The sequence below is a fragment of the Cryptomeria japonica genome, chromosome 1 (genome assembly GCF_030272615.1).
Source record: "Cryptomeria japonica chromosome 1, Sugi_1.0, whole genome shotgun sequence".
Taxonomy (NCBI): domain Eukaryota; kingdom Viridiplantae; phylum Streptophyta; class Pinopsida; order Cupressales; family Cupressaceae; genus Cryptomeria; species Cryptomeria japonica.
In genome coordinates this window covers 676,696,821-676,707,373 of record NC_081405.1, presented here as the reverse complement: position 1 = coordinate 676,707,373, position 10,553 = coordinate 676,696,821, and positions in this window count along the sequence as shown.

Here is a 10,553-nt window from a genome sequence, read left to right as displayed (position 1 = left end):
TACTTTAAACTGGAAACATTAATGAATTACATTTAGTCACAATATTATAAAAATTAAATAAAATATTATAATTTCATTTTTTTAAGAAAGAAAGAAATGATCTAGAATGCTAAAACAACATTGCCTGCTTAAACAAGCATTTCCATTCAATTTCCAATACATAATAAGACTTACAAATTTACTCTTGCATCTGATAAATGCACAAATCGGTATTTTTTGAGATCAAATACAAATCCAAAATCATAAATTACACAAGTATAGCTTGATTCATATATTACAAAGACTTTAGATTTACAACCTTTTCAATAATTTAAACAATGCAATGATATCAAGGCTTATAATCCATCAAATTATTTCATGCACTCGAAGAGGCACCATAATAGTTACAAGAAACTCCATCATAGTTCAAATAATGTAAATCAATAGAGTATAAATATATATCTCTTAACAAATGTGCCACCCTAAGGCTCACCCCACTAGATTGATAGTCATACTCCATGGTAATCAAGCATAATAAAAATATACAAGAGTAGCTTCAAACACATAACACAATCAAATGTGGTTCCATTTCACAAATTGGTTCCACACAAAGATCATAATGTACACGAGGAAGAGAAAGTGAAGCCAGAGAAAAGGAGTGCCTTCACCATGTTCCTCTAAGACACAAAGTGGGTGTATGAAGACATGACTATCTCAAGTAACATCCATTACAATGGATGCTTTCATTTGAAAATTTTCATCAAGCTAGATAAAGCACTAATAGCTTGGGAAGTGACATTCTTCTTTTGTTGATTTGTTGGGTGAGTGATCCTAGAAGCCTTTGGTTGCTCATATCATTGTTTTGGGTAATTTGTGGACTTGGGGTGATCACTCTTTATCTATTGAGCCTTGGACAACTTCTTTTAACCCCCTTACCGAACCACTTAATGTGTATCCAATTTGGGCCTGCTTCCCTAATCTCCCCCTTAGTTTCTAGGAGCTTTCTTGCTACGAGGCCATTGGTAACTCTATTGGTTGTTTCTTGAAGGTTGATTATGCCATGTCTTCCATGGGTCACTCTACCTTTGCCCTTGTCTTGATTGATATTAACATCTCTGTGCTTCTCCTTGGGGATGTGGTTCTTATGGTCGGGGATAGGCCTTGGAATCAATCATTGAATTATGAGGGCCTCCCCTTTCGCTACTGGAGATGCTTGTAAATGGTTCATCTAGCTTCGGATTGCTTGTTGCCACACCAAAAAGGTGTTGTAACTTAGTGGAAGGATGCTACTTTGGATCACGTGTCTGTCAATGATTTTGACAGATTCTATTGGCTCCTCTCATGAGGATGATGTCTCCCCCCCGGGATAAAGTTGTGCCTCTCATTATCATCAAAGCTACTTTCGATCCTCTTGCTACCATTGTTGTGGCTCATTCCATCTCTGAGGATCCCTCTCATGTTGCTCCTTCTCTATAGCTCAATTCCGTCTTTGTTGAATATGCTCCAGATGTTGTTCTATTGCAACACCTTGTTGTTGTTCTCCAACAACAGCCCGCTAGAGTTGTTGGTGGATTCCATGCGATGTCCTTCCTGCTTGATCCTTCTTTTGATGGTCCTAATGGCAATGTTACCTGGACTATGGTTTGCCATAGGTAAAAGGGAAAGTCTTCCCCCCTCCCCCAAACTCCTCTTTGTCAAGGCTCGGGTGTTTCTCCCCTTCCTTGATTTTGGTTTGTGTTGTTGCTAGTTTGACAGGTTTTCTCTTGGCCTATCCATCCTTGTTTTGATTGCGACTCTAACTCTTGTTTGTTCTCTCCTCAGGTTGTTGTATTAAGGGCCAACACCCTTGTCTTGATGCTTTTCTAATAAAAAAAATTCTCTTGCATATACTATTTACTTCAAGCCCTAAATAAAATCCTAATAGACTTGGAGGTGAGTGTTTTATTTAAGTATTTTTAATTTTAGTTCATCAATTGAACCCATATTATATTAATGTAATGAATCTAATTATTAATTCTAGATAAAATATAATAGAGCTAGATAAATAAGGACCATTCCAAGTATTTATCTATTTATCCATTCCTAACAAGATCACTTAACCATTCATGTATTTTAACCCTAGATGCAATCAAATAGTTAGATAAATTGTGGTAAATCAAGTTTTCACAAACAAATGCCAATACTCCTTATGTCATTTCATTAGACTAAAGTATTTCCAATGTCACAAAATAATCATTTCATTAGAACTCAAAAATTTTGAAAATAGTAAAAATAATTGATGCAAAGCCCTACCCATACACCTAAGGACAAGCCCAAACAAGGTTAGACTTTTGACCCCTCAATTGATCACAAGGGTCCTGCAAGGAAGAACTCCACACCTTGAATGAATTAACTCACAAATTCACTAGGCTTGGGCCTACTCAAGATGAGCAAATGCCTCAATACCTACCTTACACCATCCCATGTCACCTAGCTCCAAAGGGCTTTGAAATTGGTTTATTTATGGCCACTAGGGACTGGTCCAAACATTGGTTTTGGGATTAGACTTCAATTCCTTATACCTACTTTGGAAACCTACCCCCTAGGCTAGTAGCCCTATTTAGCAATAAAATTGATCTTAATTCCAAAATGTTCCACACACCCATCCAAAAAAATCACCATTTCATACACCCTTTTGGGATTTGTACTTATCCCCAAAATGGTTTGATTAGATCTGCAATTTCAAGGTCTGAACCCTTTAGAGGCCAAGAGACCTAATAGGAGCAATTAGGCCTATTTTTCAAAGCAACTACCAATAAATGAATTCAAGATAGAAAAAAAAATATATGGGAATGTGGGGGATGTTGATTAACCTCCAATTCTAGGGTTGCACGCTTGGAATCCACCGGTATGATGTTTTATGACGACTGTCCTCAATCTTGTCCTAGGTAGTCACATAGGGATGCCTACCTAATTTTGCTTCTTTCTCCACACGGTCAAGTCTCCCCTGAAAAAACCCATGAGAAAACTAAATTAAAAAGTCCTATCTTGCATCCCACAAAAGGAAGAGTCTTCTAGTGGACTAGAATGCAAGATAAGGCCATGTTTATCCAAAACCCTCTCCAAACCCTCACTTTTCGGGTTACAGTCAGACAAATGGAGGGTTCTCTCCACTCAGAAACAATTAGAACCTTAGAACACCACCAAAATAGAGATGCTTCACCCCTCTATCTAATCCATGAATGGTGTGCTTCAACCCAATCTGTAGATGCATGTGCAATCAATGCAAAGACAAAAATTCTGGGAAAAAGTTCAGTATTTTTGTATTTAATTGCTTCACAACTTCACAATACAACATCAAAAACCTTGGGAATAATGTCCAAAAGGTTTATACAAATCTCCAATGGTTTCCAACTGAAATTGGAGGAGGTTGGAACTGTTGAAAGGCTTCCCCAACTGCATTTCAAAAAGTAGCACTTTTGCACTCAAAAGTTGCAATTTTGGAATTTTGCACAAAATGTTGTCACACTTGCTAAGGTTGGGATCCACACACTTGGATCAACCAAACACTCCTAAAACATTTCAAAAACCTATCAAACACAAAACTAAATCATCTACTACCCCTATTGACCACATTGTCCCAATTGGCTTACCAAATTGCCTAATTGGTGACATGGGCTTACATGGTGGGGTTTATTGAATACATGAAACAAATTTGCATAAACACAAGACACACTAAGACACTATAATTATCCTAGTCATCATTCTTAGAGCCATGATTGGAATGTTGATGAGGTGCCCTACACCAATAATATTTCCTTATTTATGTCAAGAATCCTATAAGGTTAGGTCCATCACTAATGGATCATGAAGCTTTTCACACAAATTCATTCAACTCAATAATTAAATATATGCAACATAGCCTTTTCATCCAAATATGAAGAGGAAAACATTTCCATCATCATGCAAATATTATAATAATTTGTCAAGAATTCAAAAAGCATATTATATGATTCTAAAAAATAACAACCCCTTGCTATAATTTGCACAATGTAAAAAAACCTACCCAAATTGGAAAACCAAGAGTGTCCTCTAGGTCCAAATATAATAATATTTATTTTAAAAAAATTGTAAGGGTTTGGATGAAATTCTCTATTTATTTATTTTCAAAACAAAAATCATAATCTAAGATATACAATACAAAACAAAATCTAATCCCAATAAAACCTTTTTACAATGAGACAAATGAGAATTTCACAACATAAATTTTATTTTTCTTTAATATTCAAATTACATTCCTACAAATTTTTAATAAAAAATACAAGAAAAATACATCATTATAATCCATTAACACATGAAGAAAGTAGATACATTTGTTTACCACACAAAATATTTTAGCGAGCACAATCCAAGCCTCCTTTTAAATTTAAGCTAGATCAATAATTTTTCCTCTCTCTCCTTTTTCCAATTCGAATTTTTCACAATTTATAATACATAACAAAAAAAAATGCATCTCCTTTTACATAAATATGTCCCAAGTAACCATCTTTTTTTTCTACTTTGCACACTTGAAATTCTCAAATATAAGATTGATGATAATGCATAATTCAAGTCCACTAAATTTATTAAAGTTTGTTTTACCTATGAAATTGTGATATCTCATTTGTCCCTATATCATCTACAACAGAATGGATGGATTGAATCAAGCAATAAAATTTCGGCAAGGCTATTAAAAAACTGCTTGGTTAGAATAAGAAAGCATGGGATTCTAAGATTAGGCTTGCAATATTGGTGGGTAGGATTACTTCAAAGAAGTCCATTGGTAGATCACCTTTTGATTTGGTATATGGATTTAATTTAATTTTTTTCTATTAACAATATATTTCCTATTTAGTTCATATAGGACATTAATGAAGAAACAAATTATGCAAATATATGTAGAATTAGTCAATTCATTGAGATTGATTAAAGGAGAAATGCTCATAATATTAATTTGAATTCACAACAATATATGATATACTTGTTTTATAAGAGAGGAAGCCTAAGGAAATTTGAAACTAGAGACATGGTGCTGATTTGGAATGTCAAGTCACATAATAAGGGGAAACATGAGAAATTTGATCCTATGTGGTTGGGCCCTATTATCGTTGAAATTTTTTATAGTGAGGATTCTTCTTTCATTAAGAATTTTAATGAAAATTTCTTAAACATGTGTGTATGGACAATTGTTTTTTAAAAATCCATGAGCTTTAGCTCCTCTTTCCCATGCACAATTGTTTTGTTCTTGTGTTGTGTCGTATAGCCATAGTTGTCTATTATTGATGCGGGAGCATCCCTGGTTGATGGGCAATCTTGCATCAACAAAAAATATTTCCTTTCAGTTTTGTTCTTGTTTAGTTCTTTGAGCAGTTTTTTTTATTCTTACCAGTATGTACTAGTAGTTTCTTGTTCCTCATGGCATGTCTTATTTTTGGTTTCCAGACGGTTTTATGTGCTTGATTCTAGATTTCTAGTTCATTTGGGTTCTTTTTTGGTCAGTTGTCGCTTTGGGTTGGCTATTTTTGGGTTCTCAGGGCAGTTCTTATGCTTACCAGTGCAATTTTTGGTGTGTGGATCCATCTTAGGTATTGTTCGATGTTCCTTGGCATGTGGCCGACCTTCGTTCTTACCCACATCACTTTTTTGTTATTTTTCGAAAAAATTTCTTAATTTTTAGGGCCGACCTAATTACACGTTTCATTTCCTACATTGGTGAATGTAATCTTATGAGGCCGACCCGGAAGTGTTCTGATGGGTATAAATATGTTATCATGTATTCATTTGTAGGGGAAGAGGAAATAGAACTAAGAATACGGATTAAGATTCACATGTTGTGATTCAGTTGGTCCTTAAGAGTTCCAGTTGGATTGTATCTGGCTTGAAGCCTGTATGTAACCGATTAATTACTAGATGTTCTTTGATGATAATATAATGATTGTCAAATGATTGCCGGAATTTCTATGGCTTTAATTTGATATGTTCATGTGAATTTATTATGTTTTCTTGTTGTTTTCGTTGTCTCTCTCGATGCATAAGCCGATTGACTCCCTTGAGGGTTTTTCCCAGTTATGGCTACATCAAGTGGTATCAGAGCTGGTTATGGACTGGCTGGTGGAAGAATCATTTGCGAACATTTAGGCATTCCTTGAGGTGGAAAGATTGCCGATTGGAGGTAGGCTGCGTCTGTGTTCAATAGATCACCGAGGGGAGGCAATTGAAACCGGTAGTCAGATCACCGAGTTGATGCAGTTCACCAAAGTGGAAGGAGAGATGCCACCGAGAAGGACAAACCCCTAGAGGGTAGAACAGATGATGGAAGACTTCAAGAATGAAGTGAGGAATGAATTCCAGAATGCTTTGGTTGGCTTGCGAAGAAACCCTGATTCTGAGGATGAATATGAGGAAGTCGGTGAAGATCTTGAGGAAGCTGAAGGACTGGAAGATGAAAGAGAGAAAAGATTCCTAAGAGTAGTGGCGCAAGCAAGTAAAGTGCATAAAGTTGATGTTTATAAATTTTCCGGAACGCTGAACCCGGAGGATCTGATCGATTGGATCAGGGAGTTAGAGGACTAGTTTGAGTTTGAGGATGTCAAGGACCCGCAGAGAGTCCGGTTGGGACAAACCAAGTTGAAAGGGCACGCTGCCTTGTGGTGGAAGGAATTGCAAAAAGACGGAGTGGAGAATGGTGAATTGAAGATCACCTGGTATAGACATATGGTTGCAAGATTGAAGGCCAAGTTCATACCGGGAGACTATGAGTTGGAACTGTTCAAGAAGTTGCAGAACCTGAAATAGAGAAGCACGAATGTGAAGGAATATACTGAGGATTTCTACAAGGTGGTAATCAGATTTGGACACAAAGAGATGGACAGAGAAAAGGTGGCAATATACATCAATGGACTTGCTTTTAACATTCAAGATGAGATGAGTATGTTGAAGATTTCTACAGTTGAAGAAGTTTACTAGTATGCTTTGAAGGCTGAGGAGAATGTGAGAAGAAGACAACCAAATAAGGGAAAGGAGAAATTCAAGATGAGTGATAGTATGAAGAAACTGGTTGAAGAAGAGGAGTCAAACCTAAGTGGAGTAAAGAACCATAACAAAAGACACTAAGGAAAGGTAGCAACAATACCTGTAGAGAATTTCCTGGCTAATGTTTCAAGTGTGGAGAAACTAGACATAGATCCTATGAATGTAAGCAAGGAATGATAAGAAGTTGTGTGGCAAGTGACGAACCATAAGGTGATGGTACCGGATTTGACTATGCACCAGAGCAAGGAGAATCCCTTATGTTCAAAAGAAACGGATCTGCTCAGAGGAAGAGTCTTTTTCAGACTGTGTGTAAATCAGGTGGTAAGTGTTGCAAGGTCATTGTAGATAGTAGAAGCACTGATAATTTAGTATCTGAGGAGATGGCTATGAAGCTTGGGTTGAAGAGGCTTAAGCATCCTTATCCTTATGAGGTAAGTTGGTTACAAGATGATTAGAAGATAGAGATAAAGGATCAGTGTTTGGTGAGTTTCTATATTGGGCCTTTCAGAGATGAAGTTTTATGTGATATTGTGTTTATGAGTGTTTGTCATGTCTTGTTGGGAAAACCTTGACAGTATGATAGAGGAGCTATTTATGATTTTAGAAAAAACCTAGTTACTATTGAAAAGGATGGGCAGAAGTTCACATTGATTTCTTTCAAGGAGAAAGAGGAGGTGAAGAATTTGAGTCTTGAGAGAACTTGCAATATTGCAAAACCTATGGAAGAGGTTATACCAGAAGGATTGATAGAACCGGTTGTAGAAGTTATACTGGAGGATTCAAAGAAAGATTTGATAGAACTAGTTGCAGAGGTTATACCAGAGGGTGACATGAGTTTGCATAAGGATCTGACAGTTGAGCTTGGTAGATAGGTAGAACCGGATGCCAGAGAGCTGATGGGAACAAACCGGATAAGGTCTTGTGGCAGAACCAAATCAGAGTTGCAGAAATAGAGACAATGTGCAAACCTGAAGCAAAGAAAGGGAAACAAAGAGGGCCAGAGGTTAGATAAACCGATTGAGGCATCGGAAGAGCTAAAGCAAAGGTTGGTCGATAAAGATGTTTGGATCATAAATGAGCATGGGATCTTCATTCCGAATCCTTTTAGATGTCCATAGGTTGCCTCTCATGGAACATATTTTTCTACATGGGTTGTCTAATGTGGGAGCATCCCTGGTCGATGAGCAATCTTGCATCAACCAAAAATATTTCCTTTCAGTTTTGTTCTTGTTTAGTTCTTTGAGCAGTTTTCTCTATTCTTACTGGTATGTACTGGTAGTTTCTTGTTCCTCATGGCAGATCTTATTTTCAGTTTCCAGATAGTTTTATGTGCTTGATTCCATATTTCTAGTTCATTTGGGTTCTTTTCCGGTCAGTTATTGCTTTCGGTTGGCTGTTTCTGGGTTCCCTAGGTAGTTCTTGTGCTTCCTGGTTGGTTTTCCTTCATTACTGGCGCAATTCTTGGTGTGTGGATCCATCTTGGGTCTTGTCCGACGTTCCTTGGTGTGTGGACGACCTTCCTTCTGAACTGCATCACTTGGTTGTTATTTTTCGGAAAGATTTCTTAATTTTTAGGGCTGACCTAATTACACATTTCATTTCCTGCATTGGTGAATGCAATCTTATGAGGCTGACCCGAAAGTGTTCTGGTGGGTATAAATATGTTATCATGTATTCATTTATAGGGGTAGAGGAAGTAGAACTGAGAATAAGGATTAAGATTCACATGTTGTGATTTAGTTGGTTCTTAAGAGTTTCGGTTGGATTGTATTTGGCTTGAAGCCTGCATGTAACCAGTTAATTATCGAATGTTCTTTGATGATAATATAATGATTTCCAGATGATTGCCAAAAGTTCTATGGCTTTAATATGATATGTTCATGTGAATTTTTTATGTTTTATTGCTGCTTTCATTGTGTCTCTCTCGCTGCATAAGCCGATTGACTCCCTTGAGGGTTTTTACTGGTTATGGCTACATCAATTATTCATGGTGAAGTGATATTTGTTGTTCTTGTCTATGTGTGTTTTACATCATGGTGGTCTTTGAATTCTCACCACGTCTCACTCGAACATGTGTAGGAAAACAAGAGCCACTATTGGAACCTATGTCCAATTTCATTATTTATCGCATGTTTAAATTTTCAACAATTAAAAATGGTTGTGTGTCAATGATGGTCAATATCAAGATTTTCAAGTCTATAAAGTGTCATGTTTGCAAAAATAATCCCCTAAAACAATATAGTAAAGTCAATTTTTGTTTATGTCTAAAAATAGTGAGAGTGTTGTTATATGAACACATACATATCCAGAAAACTACCCAAAACTCAAAAATTGCAAATCCATCCTATTATAAAAAAAAATAGCTATAGATAACCTACAAATGGTCATATTAAAGTTTCAAAATCCTAAAATATTGAAAAAAATATAAAAAATTGGATTATGAATCTTTAAAAGAAAGAATTTTGCCCAGAGCTTACCAAAAATGGTGTAGTATTTTTAGGAGCGTGGAGGACTTTTAAGATATTCAGTTGAAAAAAATGGGAGACTTAGGTATCAAAAGTTATGGCTTATGGATGGATGTTGCGTATATTTTTTAAAAGTATCCATAAAGACAAAAATAAATGTAAGAGCTATAAATGTGAAATTCTGGTTATTTTTTAATATTCAAAAAATATTTATTTCGTTTTCTCTTTTGGAGAGGAATTCTCCCCATGAGGTATTCTCATTTTCTTTAGTTTTGAGAGACTTATTTGTTTGTAAATAGATACCTCATCAAGGCTTGTAGCCAAGACACATCCATGCATTCATTGTACTCCTCAAGTGACCCTTAACAAGGGGCGTCATTAAAGTGAGAAAGGTAATCACCTAATTGTTTTCTATTAAGTCCCTATCCACATTAGCATGGTTAAACTTGCATAGGTCATGTGGTTTTTTGTCCCAAGTCATATGATTAAGATACATGTCACAATCTTATTATATGAAAGATTGCTCAAAATGTTGCTCAGTCCTAAGTTTGGTTACCTTTTGGGTAACCTATTAAGACTTAAGGCTTGTTAATCAAATTATGTTGAACAACATTCGCATGGGAATTGTAGTATTAGCTAAACACACAAGATCAAAAGATCACATGTCTATCGTCAAAGCATTATCTTGCTTATCCATAAACCCTAATTAATGTGATTATTATTGTATGCGGGAAAAGTGGGCGAATAAAACTTAATATGTGAAAATATTATAGAAAACTAGTCCACACACACACACAGGACTTCTTGATGCAAGCTATGGAGTAACATAGTGTTACTCAGCTTCCCAAGGAGGGTCCCATGGTTCTCTATCTCACAATGTCCCTCAAACCAACGTTTTTGCTCTCAGATCACTGAGCAAAATGGTTTAGGGATGGCAAATATGAGAACGAGAGATGCTTTTGCTAAATTTAGTATGAAATAGATGTGAAGCTATGTATGATGCTAAAAATGCAATAAACTAGATGATAAGATGACGAGGTTAGTATGAATACTATCCTA